The sequence below is a fragment of the Myotis nattereri genome (genome assembly GCF_964212035.1).
Source record: "Myotis nattereri genome assembly, chromosome: 5".
Lineage (NCBI taxonomy): Eukaryota > Metazoa > Chordata > Mammalia > Chiroptera > Vespertilionidae > Myotis > Myotis nattereri.
The window spans coordinates 62,695,738-62,714,692 of record NC_138080.1 but is presented as its reverse complement, the minus strand read 5'-3'; positions in this window follow the sequence as shown (position 1 = coordinate 62,714,692).

Sequence of the window (18,955 nt, the reverse complement as noted above, 5' to 3'; positions counted from 1 at the left end):
CCCTCCCTCAAGGGTTTCAAAGCTTCATTTGTAAGTCTAAAAAGCAGACTCTCACTGCAAGTTAATAGTTTTGCTGTTAAAATTCCATGCAGCTTGAATTGTGTTCGTTGAGGAATGGTAACTAGAAAAAGAAATAAAAACTAACCAGTCCTCTCTTCTGTTCACTTGTCAGGTCATATCTGACATAAACTGTTTAATCTCGGCATCAGATTTCCAGTGGGTTATTGACACAAAGGCCACAAGAATAATGGTATTATGAAAGATGGCTGAAGAATCTCTGGAGGTGACATTAGTTTGCCAGGGCTGCCACAGCAAAGTGTCACCACAAACTGGGTGGTTGAAACAGCAGAAATGTATTGTCTCACAGTTCTGGAAGCTAGGTATCTGAAACCAAGTTGTTGCCAGGGCTGTTCCTTCTCCAGGTTGTGAGGAAAAGTTCCGCTCCATGCCTCTCTCCTCTGTTTGAATGTGGCATCTTTTTTTTTTTTTTAAATATATTTTATTGATTTTTTACAGAGAGGAAGGGAGAGGGATAGAGAGTTAGAAGCATCAATGAGAGAGAAACATCGATCAGCTGCCTCCTGCACACTCCTTACTGGGGATGTGCCCACAACCAAGGTACATGCCCTTGACCGGAATCGACCCTGGGACCCTTGAGTCCACAGGCCGATGCCCTATCCACTGAGCCAAACAGGTTAGGGCGCATGTGGAATCTTCACATCACATTCCCTCTGTGCATGTTTCTGCCCCAAATGTCCATTTTATAAGGACATCAGTTATATTGGAGTAGGGTCCACTTTAAATTGATTACTTCTATAGACACCCTATGATCACCTAATAAGGTCACATTCTGAGGTTCTGGAGGTTAAGACTTCAACACATGAATTTTAGAAGGACATATTATGATGTTATAAAATTTATAACAGATGTCTGATTTTAGTTAAAAAGGTGGCAGGGCATATATAATAGCTATTTTCAAATTTCTGAAGGATGACGCTGAAAAAGAAGGATGAGATTTTTCTGGACTGCTCTAAAAAATAAAACTAAAATGAATATATGAAGGTAGGGAAATAAGACATTTTAATTATATATAAGGAAATACATTCTTTGAGAGCCTGTTTAATATTCTATGAAAAGGCCTTAGGTCTTGCAGTTATTGAGACAAGAATGGAAAATCTCACCACTAGTAACTCTTAGCTATTGACTCTGGACTTGTTTTATAATTTCTCTCTACCTGGGCTATTACCCTTTAGTAAAATGAATATATTAATACCCAGTTCATGTGGTTGCTGTGAAAACTAAATGAGATGATGTATACTCAACATCTAGCATAGGGCGCAGAACAGATTAGGTCTGCGGGTAAGGTAGTTGACATCATTATTATTCCTATTTGGAGTTTTCTAATGATTGTAAGGTAATGAGATAGTTGTGAAGAATTAAAATCGTGGCTAGAGGGCCACTGTTCACAGATATTATTACAGGAATTCTTATATTTAGAAGTTGGATAAAAGATTTTTAAGGTCACTTGTAAATTAGTATTTTACTAGTAGCTCAGTGCATGAAATTAAGTAGAGAAACGTAATTTGGACTCACTAATATCAATAATATGTGAGTGTGAGGCAGTCCGCATTTCTGAAATTCAATGACATGAATTTTAGCTATTACTTTGCCAAATAAATGGAATTTACAGATATCATTTAAAAGAGCATTCAGCTTAATATTAAAAACTCTGGCTACCAAGTCAAGTCTGTTTTCAACTTTTTTGCCAGCGTTGTAAATTGTTTGCAATATCTGCCCATTTGGGGTTGCATGTCATGGTTATGAATAAATCGGGCTTGCCATACTTCGTTACAATTGCCATAGCATCCTGATATCACTGCTGCATATTTCCGGGACTACCCTCAAAAGATGATGGAAGTAATATCAGTTTACCAATCGGCACATTGTCATTTTCAGATCTAGATTTGAGATAATCCATCAAACCACTATGTTTTTCAACTCTCAACTTAGATTGGTTTGCTTTGATTAAATTTATCTGATTGACCTCCATTTTTGAATATGAATCCATGGTAAGCTGTTAATTTTCCTGCATTTAAAATAGGACTGAACGTGTCCCACAGAGAGAGATGAAATCCATAATACTGCATTTGTGTGACTTGTGTCCTTACATTTTGTCCAGTATTATTGTAGATTACACTGTTGTCTCTGAATCTTAATGCAATATCTGTACCCCAGCCTTTTTCACCATGTGGGAAAAGAATATGATATGACATTGCATCTAATGTAGGAAACAGGATATTGATTGTTTTATTTTAGTGGCATTTGGTATATTGGGATCTGGTTTACAATGAATGAGCAAGTCCCTTTCAAAAGGAGGTTCTCCATCTTCGTTTCTGAATATGACAGCAACCTCGGTTACACGGGGAGAATGCTATCTACCCGGGTCACTGTTACGATCATATTTAATTGCCATTGTTACTTCTGTGGGAGCAATACCTTTTGCTGCTACTTCAGATTGGGTTTCCTTTTCTACCTCATGTAGTATCTTGTACAATTTTGTTAATTCATTTATGTCATGCATGAGGTTGTTGATATTGATCATGAGTCTTTCTGAGCAGCCCTGGTTTTCTGGCATTGCTAATCTTTTACTTGTAGCTACGTTGTATCAACAGTTGTTCTTTAGACATAGGCCCACCTCTCTACTGTCAGGGTCTGAGATGCAGGTGAATGAGAGTCCTGCCTGTCAGGCCACTGAGAGCTGTCTGACCAAAGGCTGATTCTGGCTGATTCTGTGGGGGTGAGACTTCCTCCTCCCTGCTGTCAGTTTTCACAGCTGTGATGAGGAAGCTGGGGTGACAGAGGGAGCCGCGCCCTCCAAGCTGCTCTATGTCCAGTGGTCTCCTGCTCTGCCAAGTCCTCCAAACCTCCCGCTCTCCACCAGCAAGGTCTCAGGAGCCCACGGGTGTGGCTAGGTGCGGGCGGCCTCGCCTCCCGGACAGGCGAAAGTCCTGGGAGCCCACGGGTGTGGCTAAGGCCTTGCCTCCCAGGCCTGTGAAGGTCCTGGGAGCCCGTGGCCATGGGCGTCGCCGCCTCCTGGGGCGCCTGACACCTGCATATGCAAATCAACCACCATCTTTATCAGGTTAATTTGCATAGTCACTCTGATTGGCTTGTGGGCGTGGCTTGTGGGTGTGGCTTGAGCGTAGCAGAGGGATGGCTAATTTGCATGTTTCTCTTTTATTATATAGGATAGTTCTAGAAGGGAGATAAGTTGGAAGTAGATTTAGCCATGGTGGTTTTACATATTTACCCCTGAACAAAAACTAGAGTTGCTATTGCTTACTGTGGCTACATCATTCTTGAGCTACTAAATTTCATAACTTATAGTAATGTTTCCCCTATCGTGTGCTTACTTAATGTTTAAAAATATCTACACAAACACCAACATCAATTTTAATGTAGTCCTCAGTGTCAAATATTATCACAAAAAGCAGAGCTGCATGGTCTACTGATGGAGCTCCTTGGAACTTAATGTGTGCCTCTAAATGTAAATCCATTGTGGGTTTATTGGAGTAAATACAAATTAACCTCATCTTCATGCAAGGATACATAGAGAATAGATTATTCACTCATTTTACTCATTCAAAATACACTTTGGTGCTCTGTTAAGTACCTAGAGTCTGTCCTAGGCACTGGGACTACAAAAGTAGAAAAATAGGTGTTCTTTCCATCTTCAGAGAGTTTTCAGGTTAGTGATAAAAAACGTCTAAGTAGACACTCAATTACTGAAGTGTTGGTGCTACGATAGGTGAAGTATAGACTATTAAGGAGGTAGATAGGATGGGCACCTAACCACAATTTTGATGGTCAGGAAGGACTTGGCAATGGAAGCATTTCTACACTGAGACCTAAAGGGTTAGTAGGAGTTCACAAGTGAAAAGGAGGGGGAAAGAGGAGTCCAGGAAGGAAAATGTGTGTGTGAATGCTCAGTCCAAGAAAGGTCATGCATCGCCGAAACCGGTTTGGCTCAGTGGATAGAGCGTCGGCCTGCGGACTGAAAGGTACCAGGTTCAATTCCGGTCAAGGGCATGTACCTGGGTTGCGGGCACATCCCCAGTGGGAGATGTGCAGGAGGCAGCTGATCGATGTTTCTCTCTCATCGATGTTTCTAACTCTCTATCTCTCTCCCTTCCTCTCTGTAAAAAATCAATAAAATATATTAAAAAAAAAAAAAAGAAAGGTCATGCATCAAAGGAGAGACTCCAGAATGTACCTGGGGTAAGAAGGAACATGAATGGTGGAAAACAGCATGGAGCCCACAGTCAGAAGACCTGACCTGGTCATTAAGTAATGGTGCCCCTACCTCCTGCCCATGAATGCAGGATTTACTCTGTAACAAAAATGCCAGCAAGTTTTAAAATCCATACATTATTGAAGATCTTTTATGCAAACAAATTTTAAAAGACCATAGTATATACTCTTACAATGAGATATGGAAAGAATAATTGCAGATTACTAGATGTTAATCTTCTAAAAAACAAATCTTTTTTCCTCATCTTTACAATAACTCATGGTGCCAGGCACTGCGAAACTGTATAGAATTGAGCCAAGAGACACCTCTATCTTCCCGTCCTAAGAAAATAGACCCACAACCTCCAAAGTATCACATATCACTTCCATAAAAATTCAAAAACAGTCTAGGAGTAATGAAAATGGCATTATTTATCTCAATTACTCAGTTTCATTCCCCTACTAAGAGAGGATTATATGTCCCTAGTTTTTGCCATGTGACTTACAGTGCTTCTTTTGGGAAACGCATAGCCCACTGCCACCTTATTTAAATCACACGTGACCATGTAACTTACTATATAACATGTAGGCAGATGCTTTAAGTGCCCTGACATGGCTCTGCTATTACTCTGGTCCCGCCACAAGACTGGGTCCCCAATGAAGAAGATACGTGATGAAGAGCCACAGCCCTCCTAGAATCTTCATGAACAGTGAGAAACAAACTGTGATTTGTAAACCACTGAGATCTTGAACTTACTTTTTAAATATTTTTCTTGATTTTAGAGAGAGGAATGGGGGGAGAGAGAGAGAGATAGAAACATCAATGATGAGAGAGAATCACTGATCAGCTGCCTCCTACATCCCCCCACTGGGCTTCCAGCCCACAACCCGGGCATGTGCCCAAACTGGGAATTAACTGTGACTTCCTCGTTCATAGGTCAACACTCAACCACTGAGCCATGCTGGCTGGGCTTGAACTTATTTTTATTGGAGCATCACACAGAGAAAGATTTCTGATCCAAGGGGATAAATGATTCTTTAAAAATGTTTCCCTAAGATTAAATAATGGTAGATATGGCCACATAAATGCAAAAAGGAATTAGTATTGCTCCTAAGGTGGTGCACTAAGTGCTTGAAAATGTATGACTGCCCTTATATATTTCACTGGCAATAATACCCAATGAAAGGACTGACCCAATGTGGACACCAGTTACACACTAGTTTCACCTCATTGTAGCCTCCCAGCCTGCACACACAGTTTGTGCAAGAAAAAATACCCCTGGGCCAATTGCCTTCTTCTACACAATCTAATTTCTTCAAAACCTTTTGTGTTTGTTTTTCCAAATTCACCTCATCTTCCATGGCAACAGGACAAGACAAAATGGTCCTGTTTTAATATTCACAAGCTGTTGCTCCCAGACAATGTAGTGCTGTTCAGTAGAAAAGCCCTAGCCAGCATTAAAAAAATTCCATTAACTCTTCCCTTCTCATCACTTGTGAACTAAAGCCAATACCTTTGGTAGATCTCCGCTTTCATCTTCCTGACAGCATAGGTTACAAACACAATCAGAATGAGAAATAAAGTGTACAGCTAAAGTATTTGCTATCTGCTCATTTCTTTCTACACATTAACAAAATGGCAGGATTCTGATCTAGATATATAACTTGCTTGATAAATATTATGTGGACCTGGAGTTCCTAAAGGAATTCCCAGAAGCTAACTTGCTTTACCTTCTGGTCTTCTAAAGCAAGTAAAAAAAAAAAAATTATGCAAACTTTTCCAAAGAATTCTAAAAGCCAAAAACAGTTTGGCTCAGTGGATAGAGCGTCGGCCTGAGGACTGAAAGGTCCCAGGTTCAATTCCGGTCAAGGGCATGTACCTGGGTTGCAGGCACATCCCCAATAGGAGATGTGCAGGAGGCAGCTGATCGATGTTTCTCTCTCATCGATGTTTCTAACTCTCTATCTCTCTCCCTTCCTCTCTGTAAAAAATCAATAAAATATATTTTAAAAAAAAAGAATTCTAAAAGATGTAGAAAACAAGTGTAAAGCTGAAACAATATGCTAAAAATAGACATACAGGTTTACGCTATACCTCGGAGACAAGTAAGCCATGTGGAGTTTTATTAAAGCAATTATCACATGCCATTTGTGCTGCACTATGGTCAGTCTGGCATCCCTATCTAGCATAAAGCAAATATATTTGCTTGAAAAAGCCATTAATACTTTCAGGTATAATTACTATCATGTCATTTGGCATAATGTGTTTTAAGATGGTATCTGGCTACCTTCAAAGCCCAAAGACTTACCAAATACGATTTTTCAAGTGTGCTTAAAGTTGTTAACATAAGCTAGAGCCCTTAGTTCCCAATATGCTGTTTCAGCATAAAAAAAAAAAGAGAGAGATATGCTTCCATAAGGAACAGAGCTGTTTAGGAATCACAGTCAAGCACCATGGTCCCTTTGCTCCATGATTCAAGCCAACTGAAGCAGATGTAATGACAGTGGAAGTCCTCTTGCTACCTGACATAGAAGCCCCCATGCTGCCGCACTATTTAACTCCTACCAGGATCCCAGCAGAGTCCAGAAATTTCTGAGGCTGTGAGTCAAGATTGGGAAAACAGGGGTGTCTTAAAATCCATCTAGACTAACTCCATGGGGATAGTTCTGAGCCAAGATAATCAGGGGAAACCTGACACATTATTTATAAATTCTTTCTCCTTCCTTCCCTAACTGCAATAATCCAAGACATTTCAAAAGGTCTAGGAGCCATTCACTTGACCAGCACTTCCTGGAATACCTCAGATGGCCTCAGCATTGTTTTAAAACTTCAGATTGACAGGAGAGGATACACTCACCTTGATTATGAGCTGGACTATGTGGCCCATAAGCTCAGAGTTGTAGCCAAGCAAACACTCAGATAAACCCAGTCTCCCCAAAGTTTATTGTTAAACTTTATTGTCAGGCTTCGTTCATCAACCAGCAGTCATGACCACAGGCACCATTATCCCACAAAATGTAGCATCATTTTGATGGAGATAATGATACCCTTCATCTCCCAGAGATTTTTACTTCTCTGACACCTTTTTAAAAATATATAGTTTTTTATTGATTTCAGAGAGGAAGGGAGAGGAAGAGAGAGACAGAAACATCAATGATGAGAGAGAATCATCTATCGGCTGCCTCCTGCACGCCCTGCACCGGGAACTGAGCCGACAACCCAGGCATGTACCCTGACCAGGAATCAAACTATGACCTTCTGGTTCATAAGTCGATACTCAACCACTGAGCCAGGTTGATGCCTTCTTATATCAGTTTCTTCTCTATCCCACCTCCAAAATATATGGCCATAATAAGAATACCATCTACACTAGTTCAGGCATTTGTTCATTAAAAAGCCAACTCTCATCTAAATGAAGAGCCAAAGATCATTAAAGGTGACAGAGCATGGAATTTTTGAAATGAGTATCTCCCATAAGGCCTCAAATATCACCTTGGTCGTTTAAGACGCTCTAGGTATGTATTTTATACACCATTTATTTGAAACAGCTTTGAGAGAAGGTCATTCAGGTATTTGGATGTGGGCTAACATCTAAAATGAACCATGGTTTATGATTCTTCTTATTGTCCACTTAGGGCAGTCTAGTAGATGGTTGAAGACTATGGCCTCATTTGAGAAAGTATAAAAACAGCATTTTTTTCTCCATTCACATTACAAGTATCTTGATATTCAAGTCTCTAACCCTTTAGGAGTGAGTGGTAATTTTATGGGTACAGTACATCTGTACCTCATCCTTCTAACTTGGGCATAATACTCTAATTCAGGCAAAGACCTGCCGTAAAAGCACATTGGTGTCTGCAGCAGTGTTCTCTTTAAATGAATTGGATCTACAAGACGATCTTATCCTGCCTGCATTAGTATAAATGGTAGCTTTATGTTGAGAACAAGAGGAAGTAGAGCAGGATACTGTGATGCATCATAAACCGGCAAGATCTTTACAAGTCCAGATAGATGTTGGGATAATGAGAACAGATGTACTTGTCAGAGGCTCTGATGTCCAAACCAGAGTTTTCCATGATTTACAAACGGAATACTTTTTAAATACATTCACAACACAATAGCACTCAACAATAATTGATGATCCACAGAAATGCCTGTAAATTAATATCAAAAAGAGGCATCCACTTGTGGCTGCTAGGAATGCCTGTGGGTAACAGGAGAGTTACTTGAAACACTGTGATATTTTTGAATGTTAACTTTCGAAAGCCCATCTCAAGTTCACTCTCATTATTCTGGGACTAATTAAAGGGTCATACATAGAAAGAGAAAAAGCAATTCATTTGTGACTCCCAGCAAGATTTTTATGAAACTTCTCCATGAGTGGGAACTAAGGAAATCCAGTCACTGTAAGGAAAAAGATGAAGTGCCATCATTAAAACATCTTTGAGAGGAACTGAGAAGAACTAAATAGTTAAGATTCAGAAAGTGAAGAGGTTAATGGTGGGATGCCCCAAGAGTATACTTTAAAACTGTTAATGTTCAATGAATATATTAACCTGGGGAAAGAGAGGCTGTGAATTTAAGAGTTAGTACGGAAGTGTTTAGAGAATTTAGGAATGAGAGGATTTTAACAGCTACCAGGGGCTCTGTGTCCTTTCTACTAGTATGATGCTCTCTGGGTGAAGCCTGGAAACAGGCCTGATGAAGACAGCTCATGCCTTAAGAGACCATGCCTGGGTCTCCTTAAGCAAGACCCAAGAAAGTAGATTAGATTCTTAAAGGGGAAGGGAGGAAAGGGCATTCTAGTCAGAACTGTACTAGAATTAGAAACATTTTAACTTTGTTACTTACTGATAAGTTAAATCATTGGACACTGAGGAAAGAAATCTATTCAGTTAAGTACTAGGAATCAAAAAAATTTTGATAGATCATCTTAACCTGGCTTGAGAAATGAAAATTGAAGAAAAAATACAAATAGTTTGTGCCAGTGTGTAAACCAGTAGAGCAGGCATATGGGAACACTATTTTTGAGTTTGATAAAGCAAACGTAATAGAATTTTATTTTAAAATGCAAGGGATTTCAAGCACTAGGTCCTATTATTTCCCTCAAGACCAGTACCCCCAGCTGCTCCAAATGGAGCAGCAAAGTAAAATTAACCAATTCCCTTGAAAGGCTGTAGTGGTTCAGCTTCAGGGGACTTGTTAATTTCCCTTCTCCAGGGCTTCCAGGGGGGCCTGAGAGCAGGCTGGGAGGCAGTGTGAAAAAGAGAAATTAACAAGCTTTCTAAAGTATTGCTACCCCCACTCCTTCCAAGGGAATTGGTTAATTTCACTCTGTAACTCCATTCAGATCAGTTAAAGTTTGAGGAAAGCTCCAATTAAATAGAGGGAGGGGAGACACAAAGGGTAGGAAATGGAGGGAATGTATAGAATTTAAACCAATGACCTCTATTCAATGCATCCCCACCTCCCAAATATTGAAAGCACTTTACATGTAAAGATTCAAGTCATTTTAAAAATCTGGGCAGGGTAAAAGAATGGGGGTGGGAGGGAAAGCCGGGGGGGGGGGGGCGGGGGAGGAGGTTATTTTATTTTGATTAATTTTATTCTTCCTAGAACCCTGGTAGAACTTCTGAAATACAACCTTTTTTTTTCTACTTTACCCGAATCACAGTGTTAAAGGCTATTTATTCATGTCTGAACCATATAACATATTCACTTCTTTTCAAATTTGAATGATTTGAATATCTCTACCCATTTCCAATGTGAAATAACAAGTGTTTTAAAATTGAAAAAGAGAAATAAGCACATAGAAGGAACTTCTTATAAGCACTGCCTTGAATTATGAAAGAGGAAAAAATGGTCAAAAAGAAAAAGAAAGAAACTAGTAGAAAAAAAATAAAGGAATGATAAGTGGAAGAGGCTTGAAGGGAAAAGATAAATGAAAATAGTAAGTGCATATAAATAACCTAAGAACATAAAGTATTGTTGGTTTTTTAAAAAATTTATCTTCATTGCTGGAAGTATTACAGATGTCCCCCTGTTTTCCCCATTGATCCTCTCCACTGTATTGTGAAGGGCTTAAGTTAATACATACATTTAATTTATAATATCACTAAAAAATGGACAAATTCTCACTTAGAAACCCTAGAATGTGCAAAATCTCTGAAATAATCTAATACAGCTCTTAGCCTAATATAAATAAGTGTTCAAGTACTAGTATCTTAAAATTACTTGACCATTATCTATAGATCACTTCAACTCATGCTTCTGTTTTATAAAGTTTGTATACCTCTTTTTTTACAAAATAATATTTTACCTTTGACACATTTGACTGAAATCAACCAATACTGTTAAAACCATTAAGGATATACGGAGGAAAGTCTTTTTTAAGGTACCATGATAAGTAGAAAAAGCACAGTTCTGATTGCAAATAAAATCTAAGTTCATCATTTTCTAGGTAGACTCCACATGTAGCCTTGGGTAAATTACTGAGTCTTCCAAAGAAAGAAATGTCAACTTTCAGAAAATTAGGATAATAAGATCCACTGTGAGAGATTGTTTAATTAGAGGATATGGATGTGAGTTACCCAAGGCAATGCATGTTAAGTGTTAAACAGCCCTAGCTGGTTTGCTCAGTGTATAGAGCATCAGCCTGCAGATTAAAAGGTCCCAGGTTCGATTCCAGTCAAGGGCACATGCCCAGGTTGTGGGCTTGATCCCCGGTGTGGGGCATGCAAGAGGCAGCCGATCAATGATTCTCATCATTGATGTTTCTATCTCTCTCTCCCTCGCCCTTCCTCTCTGAAATCAATAAACATACATTTTTTTTAAAAAAGTGTTAAACAAAGAGTAGCTATTAGTACCATTACTAAAGTTAAATACAGATAAGGCTGAGGCTAAAAAGTGATTTAAGAGATCTAGACTAGTGGTTCCCTAAACTAGTTTTGCTTCTTTATAACCTGAATGAAGCTTTATAAAAATAGAGATATTAGAGCCCCAACTCAAATATACCTAGTATTAGATCAGAGTCTCTATGAATGCTGTCCAGAAATCTATTTCTAATCCAACATTTTATTTTATATTAATGATACTTAGATAAGTTGTCACTTACCAATATTGCACAGTGGCAGCACAAAAACTAGAACCCTAGGTCTTAGCTTGAGCTGTCTGTTATACACTATGTCTTTATGGTTTTACACTCATGGTAACCTTAGGAATCTGATTAGTCTCTCTCTCTCTCTCTCTCTCTCTCTCTCTCTCTCTCTCTCTCTCTCTCTTTCTCTCTCTCTCTCTCTTTCTCTCTCTTTTAACATTTTGTGGTCTGATTCTATACACTTGATGAAGCCCACTATCTTTTTTCTAAACTCTATAGTCTTCCTGGAGGGAAATATTCAAGCACATATTTCACCCACTTTATATAGATTCTTCCTGTTACTTTGTCAGTGTTTTGTTTATAGAGACAGAGCTAAATCAAGAACTCGGATATACCAGCTCAATAAAAGCATATAAAAAGAATATTTAACTTAAATGTAAACTTGTACTTCTATACACGATGGAGTAACAGGGGCCATATTTATCTTTCTGTCTGAAACAACTGAAAATCTGGACAGCATATATAAAACAACAATTTGTAAGACATTGGAAATTAGGGAATCTGAACTAAAGGGGTTCAGAGCATCCTATGTCAAATTGTGCCAGTTTGGTATATTGACAATTTTGACCTAAAGGCATTAAAATAACAGCGGATACAGGAAGGACATGCTGGCCTCCTTTTTATTTTCTCAGAGCAATAGATAAAAATCTCAAGAGAAAGATTTCCTCACTGTGACAGGAGGTAAAGAGCATTTGTATCATGAAAGACAGGGAGTCAAGGCCAAGAGAAATCTGTATAAACAAACCTTATTAAAATAACCCTAACCTTCCTTTAGCCTCCTCATATGTTAAGTACTTTTCCACAATTACCACTCTTTGTTCAATCTAGTATATAAGTACTTAGGCCTAACTACTTTTGAGGCCTTTATTTTCCTATTAATGCCTCAAGAGAAAAGAAATAAATAAATTTTCTAAGTTTTTCTCCTGTTAATCTGTTTTATGGCAACTTAATTCTCAGGCCCAGCTGGAGACCCTAAGAAAAAAGAGGAAAGTTTTATCTCCCTTCACAACAAATGATAGTGATCCCTACAAAACTAAATATAAATAATAATGTTTCAACTAACTCCCTAAAGAGAGTTTCTAAGCCATAACTTGGGGAGAGGAAAGCTGGGACAAGCTAAAAGGAGTTCAAGTCATACAGAATATCTTCTCTTGCCCTGATGGAATTAAATTAGAAACAAATAACTGAAAGATCTCTGAAAATTTCTCTAAATATTTGGAAACAAAATAACCCATGGGACAAAAACAAAACAAAACAAAAAACAAAAGTGTAATTAGAAAGTATTTTTAACTAAATGAAAACACACATATCAAAATTTGAGATGCAGCCAAAATAATACATGAGGTAAATTTATAGCACTAAGATGCCTATATAAGGAAAAAAGAAGTGTCTTGGTTTTCACCTGAAGAAAAAGAATAAATTAAAACTTAAGTAATCAGAGAAAATAAAATAACAAAGATCAGAGTGGAAATCAATGAAAGAGAAATCTAAAATAAATAGGAAAAAGTCAGTTGTTGAAACCAAAATCTGGTTATTTTAGATTAATAAAATCTATAAACCAACAACCATACTGACTAGGGAGAAGAAATAAATTATCAATAGCAGAAATGAGAGCTGATATCATAGATTTTAAAGATACTAAAAGAATCACAAGGAAATATTACAATAATTATATAGTAATACATTTGACAAGTTAGATAAACTGGAAAAATTCTTTAAAAGACCCAAACCACCAATACTTAATCAAGAAGAAATAGTCTAAGTAGCATTATATATACTAAAGAAATTAAAATTGAAATAAAAATCTTCCCACCAAATAAAATAAAATAAAAGTGGTAGGGAAGGACTAGAAAGGGAAGTATTAACTTTTTGGATATTGGGATATTGACCAGTATGTTCATTATCTTTATTGTGGTGATGTTTCAAAAGTGAATGAATACATATATCAAGGTTCATCAAATTGTACATATATGTATTATATGTTAATGAAATAGATAAAAACATGATGTGAAAATATACACTGTATTTAGTAAGGCTGTGATAGTTGGTAGACTGTTCACTCAAGAGGACACAAAAATTTAATAATTAGAAACATACAACTCCAATCTTGAAAAGTGGTCACAAAGAGAACTTTCACCCAGAGGGTAAAAATTCTTCAAGTTTAAAGACATTGTAGATCTCCTAGAAGTGTTCTTTTCCTTCTTTGGGTCAAATATGACTATTTGAATTTCTAGTTAAAACACACACAAAACCTAAATATTTTCTAAAATATTGTGCTTACTAATGGAGAGAGATAAAAATACCTATAATAACTATCACTGAAATCAATCAGAGAGAAAGAACATTTCCATGTCATGGTGTGGACAGTCTGTTCCTTTCTTTCAGTTTATTTATCACTAATATCTGTCCCACTTTTCTCATAGACCTCTTTTGAGAGTAAAATAAATGTGTCTTAAGGAGTTTATCCTACAAAGTTTTTAAAGTGTCTAATACATTGAATGCACATGACTCATAGGGTGTAATGAAAAGCAATATTATTATTTTATCAAGTGTGCCTGTCCATATCCACTTGAAGGTGATTATTAAACCTGCACCCCTCCCACACTCCCAGCTTATATGAATGGAATCTAGAGAAGGTCCCATGGTTTATCTGATAAACCTTACATAATTAAAAATATTTTTATGTCTCCAAGATAGTTCTGGTACATTAATGACTATGTCTTGCCCAGTTTAATACCAACTCTGTATTAAATTCAGTGCTAAAGTTTCTCCCTTGACTCCTACTGACCACTCACAGTAGAGGAAGCTAGAATGAATGTCTCCCTCCCTTTTTCTCTTCTTTGTATTCAATCTCTCTTCCCTCAACTTGCCACTATAGATTTGTTACCTCTCCAGGATCTGAACAGAGGAGATAGGATAGGAAAAAGGTCAGGAGAGTTCTCACATAACAAGTCCTGATGTGGCTGTTGAGGTTTAAAGCAGACCCTGTTTTTTATAAAAACATTCATGAGTTCTTGGGAAATCTTCATCAGAAAACCTTCCACTAGCAGTTCTCAATCAGGCAATCCTTAGATGATTTCTCAGAACTCTTCTCAAGCCCTTGGGCATCTGGCTGTTTACTTTCAACATCTTTCTGCTGAGTTGTCCCTGTCCTTTCAAGCAGTCCACTTGAACAAAGTCTAAAATGAGTCTCTATCACGTTTTCTCTCTTATGGCTCGCAGTTTGTCCATGGGAAACTGCCTAACTGCTGTCTTTAGGAGGGCTGTTACACGCTGTATTAGTTTTCTAGGGCTGCTGTAACAAAGTACCACAATCTGGGTAGTTTAAAACAATAGAAATTAGTTGTCTCACAGTACTGGAGACTAGAAGTCCAAAAATGAAGGTGTTGGCAGGGCCATGCTCACTCAGAATCCTGCAGAGGAGAATCACTCCTAGCCTCTCCTACCTTCTGCTATCTACCAGTAATCCTCGGCATACCTTGGTTTGTAGCTATATCACTGCCATGTCTGCCTCTGTTATCATATGGCCATTCTCTCCCTGTGTGCCTCTGTATCTTCTCCTCTTCTTATAGGACGTAGTCTATTTGAATTAGGGTCCACTCTAGTTAAGTATTACTTCACTTTGACTTTGTTATATCCACAATTATTAAGACCCCATTTCCAAGTTAAGTTATACTTATAGGTTGAGACTTCAATATAGCTTTTGGAGAAAAATCAATTCAACCCTAACACACACCAACCATTCCAACAGTAGCCCTGTACTGTATCCAACCATATTCTTAAGTTGATGCCCATCTTTCAATTTCTCAGCCATAAGTGCCCATCTTTAGTGTTCCTCGAGCTCTCTGAATGGTTTCTTTAGAGCTCCTCTTACTGCATCTGAGGTGAGAAGAAATCACCTTCCCAACCAACATGCACTTCCTATGAAGTCCCACATAGATGGTTTAGCATTTTCTTTTGGAACGTGGATATAGTTAGCACCTATTATATTAGGACCTCAGTAAAAACTCAAGCTGAAATAGTTCAATATTGACATTCACAATTGTCTAACAATATTTCTGTTAAAGCAGATGGATACCAACCACATTTATGATGAGACATTTCATGCTCGAAGTTTAAAATAAAAAAAAGCATAGCCCTAGCCAGTTTGGCGTAGTGGATAGCATCAGCCTGTGGACTGAGGGGTCCCAGGTTCAATTCTCGTCAAGGCCACATGCCTGGGTTGTGGGCTCAATCCCCGGTAGGGGGTGTGCAGGAGGCAGCTGATCAATGATTCTCTCTCATCATTGATGTTTCTCTCTCTCTCTCTCTCTCTCTCTCTCTCTCTCTCTCTCTCTCTCCCTCCCTCCCTCCCTCCCTCTCTGAAATAAATAAAAAATATATTTTAAAAAAATAATAATGAAATAAAATAAAACTCATACATTGCCCAAAGTAGGCATTTCTACCTTCTCTGTTGCTTCCTTACTGGGTAAACCAGATGACCTTTATTACAAAGTCATCTGGCATTTCTGGCCCATAAGTGTGTAGTGTGATCATGAGTCCAATAACTGAAATCAAATCACACAGAGCACTAAAATTAGCCTGTATCCTAATAGCCATTCCTGATTTTTGGTAAATAAATATTAAAATTGTCAAATCTTTCACCTAATTGGCTTGGAGGGGAAATTCAGTTGAGAATAAAAATGAACGAAAACAAGCATAAAAGATCAAATAGTAAAGGAAGAAATTCAAAGAATTGGAGTAAATCGAGAAACTGAGGAGTTGTTTTAAGAATGATTGAATAGTTTTAAAACAACAAAAGGTAAAGGGCAGAAAGTGGTTTTATTTCACATGACTCATGAAAACAACTGAGTGTTCTGGGATCTATTTCTCAGGAGAAAATTATTAGCTGCACATATCAAAGCTAAGATTAAATTATTGTACTTGTAATATTCTTGGGTTGCAGCATGTACATGATCACACACTTCCAGCATGCACTGCCGCCCACTGCACAGCTCATGGCTGATCATCACTTTCTCCACCAAGTACCAAGAACTATATGAACTCCACTTGAGAGAGGATAAGGATAGTAACTTTCTCTTTTCTAAGTTCTATCAGGTAACATCTTTTCTTTTTCCTGCCAATATGTACCTCTGTTTGAACTTGTAATATAATTGTGTATGTCCCAACAACATCAATGAGTCAAAGAGCTATGTTGTACTATTAAATATTTTTTGCATACACACACATACCTCTTGAATTAAACTGATTCACTAATATGTGCTTTATTCGATGACATCCAATCACATTATTTCCTGCTTAAAACTTTTTGTAAGTCAGGCCAGCATCAGCAACTTCCTGTGACACATACATGGTTAAAATTACAAAATCTTTTTGGGGAAACCACGTATAACATTCTCTCACTTCCTTATTTCACTCACTCCAACCTCCGGCTCTCTGATACTCCATTTCCCATAGAATCTGGTACCAATGGGCTCTATTTAGTTCCCATTTTATGAATGAAAGCTGTTACCTTTTTATCTCACTCAGCTCCAGCTCCATTATCCCAAACTTTCTGTAGCCATGAATGGGGTTTCAAAGTACATGCAGTGTACGAGGAATAAATACTTCAAGCAATTGAGGGTTCACTGATGTGGCACCAAATGGACAACCCTAGGAAATTTGGGAGAAATAAGCAATAATTTTCACTCCTATCTGTCCACAGCCACCTTTTCTAAGCAACACTTTTTCCCTCTGCTTGCCTCTTCTCCCCTGCCAACAAGATGCCTTCTATTCTCCAGCTCTCTGGTACTACCATGATGGTCAATTAAAATGACCTAACTGTATTTGCAAGAAAGTGTTATATAGTAAGTTATACCTTAGGAATATTTCCAATTCTAAATTATACCACACAAAGGGAGGAAGCTCTTTAAAAATGGGAATCAGTACAAAACAATGAATTATAAAATGAGGAGAAACATGAATCTTCCTCGGTCTCACTGCATCCAGTTGTTCAACAAATATTTTTTTTTTTTGAGGGACAATATGTAGCTTCATAGTGTTAGCATTCTTTTATGTTATCTCAATCTGTTTGGTACCAATATTAGTTGAACATCTGTCTATTTCTCTCTAGCTGGTGAATTCTTTTCAGGCAGAAATTGTAGCTTATCAGACAGTATTATAGTAACATATTTAGTACTCAGACAATAAATGTTTAAGGAATTTAATTCAGTCCCACCTAGCTCTTCATTTAAAAGTTAAGGAGGAAAGTACACTGGAATGTTAGAGGACTTTTCCAGTGGCATACGTTTAGTCAGTGCAAAACACCAGGTAAGAATCACTAGCAAAACAATAAAATAAAATAATAATCACTAGCATGTTAAGCATCAGTATAAATAAAATACTTTTTGTATAATGTTAAATCTTCAAACCATACCATATTGGTGCCCACCTGAAACTATGCCACCTAGATGGAAGAATGGCCTTATGTTTAAAATACATCTGATTAAAATTTCATCATTGTAACTATTTTTTCAAAATTAACATACTTTTAATAAGTGCTTTCTCTATTAAGCCCACTTTCCCTAGCCCTGATGAATTACAGAGTTTTATGATAACTATGCAGTGTGCAATGATAGGATCAGTAGCGGGACAAGCCTCCCTGTGCTCAGAGTACATTTGAAAGATAAGTCTCAGTTTTAAGATGAATGATATTAACCTAGAATAATGTGAAAGAGGGTGAACAGACTGGCAGAGGGTATAAACACAGTTGTAGGAAAAATGGAGAATTAGGGGATTTGCAACCTTCAGTACAAAGCTTTTCAGGGCACCTACAAATGCAATTTTCAAATCTTTGAAAGTAGTTAATATGGTAAATTAATGTATTTTTGGACATATCTTCAAAGATAAGAATAAAACCCAAGTTGAAGTGAAAAGAAACCAGGTTAGTATCCATTTAATAAAAGTAATTTATTGAATCAGCTGGACTCAGTAAGGTGCAAATAGAAAGAAAACAAGAAAGAAGGAAAAAAAAGAAGAACAGAAGAAAGGAAGGAAGGAAGGAAGGAAGGAAGGAAGGAAGGAAGGAAGGGAGGGAGGGAGGGAGGGAGGGAGGGAGGGAGGGAAGGAGAAGAAAGCAAAGAAGGAGGTGGGAGGGAGGGAGAGAAGGAAGAGAGGGAAAATTATTTTCCTCTCTGCTCCTTTAAGCACTATAGGTCATTATTCCTCTTTACCAGCATTGATGGCATCTTGGGCCAGCCTCTCTGCCCCATTTAGTCAGAAGAACAATCTCAGTGCAATAACTTTTAAAGCCCAGCCAATAACATAAAAATTCTGACTTGTCCTATTTGAAGTCTCTCCCTTCCCCTATAATCTGGGCTGGAAACCTTAAGTGCGTGAGTGACTGACTTCCTCTCTCTTCCCAGCGCCATCTCTTCTCCTCACTCACTGGCCATTCCTTTGGTGGCTCCAGCGTCAGACCCAGGTAGTGAGGGAGGGTTAGGAGGAAACAGCTCAGCTGTATGAGGTTG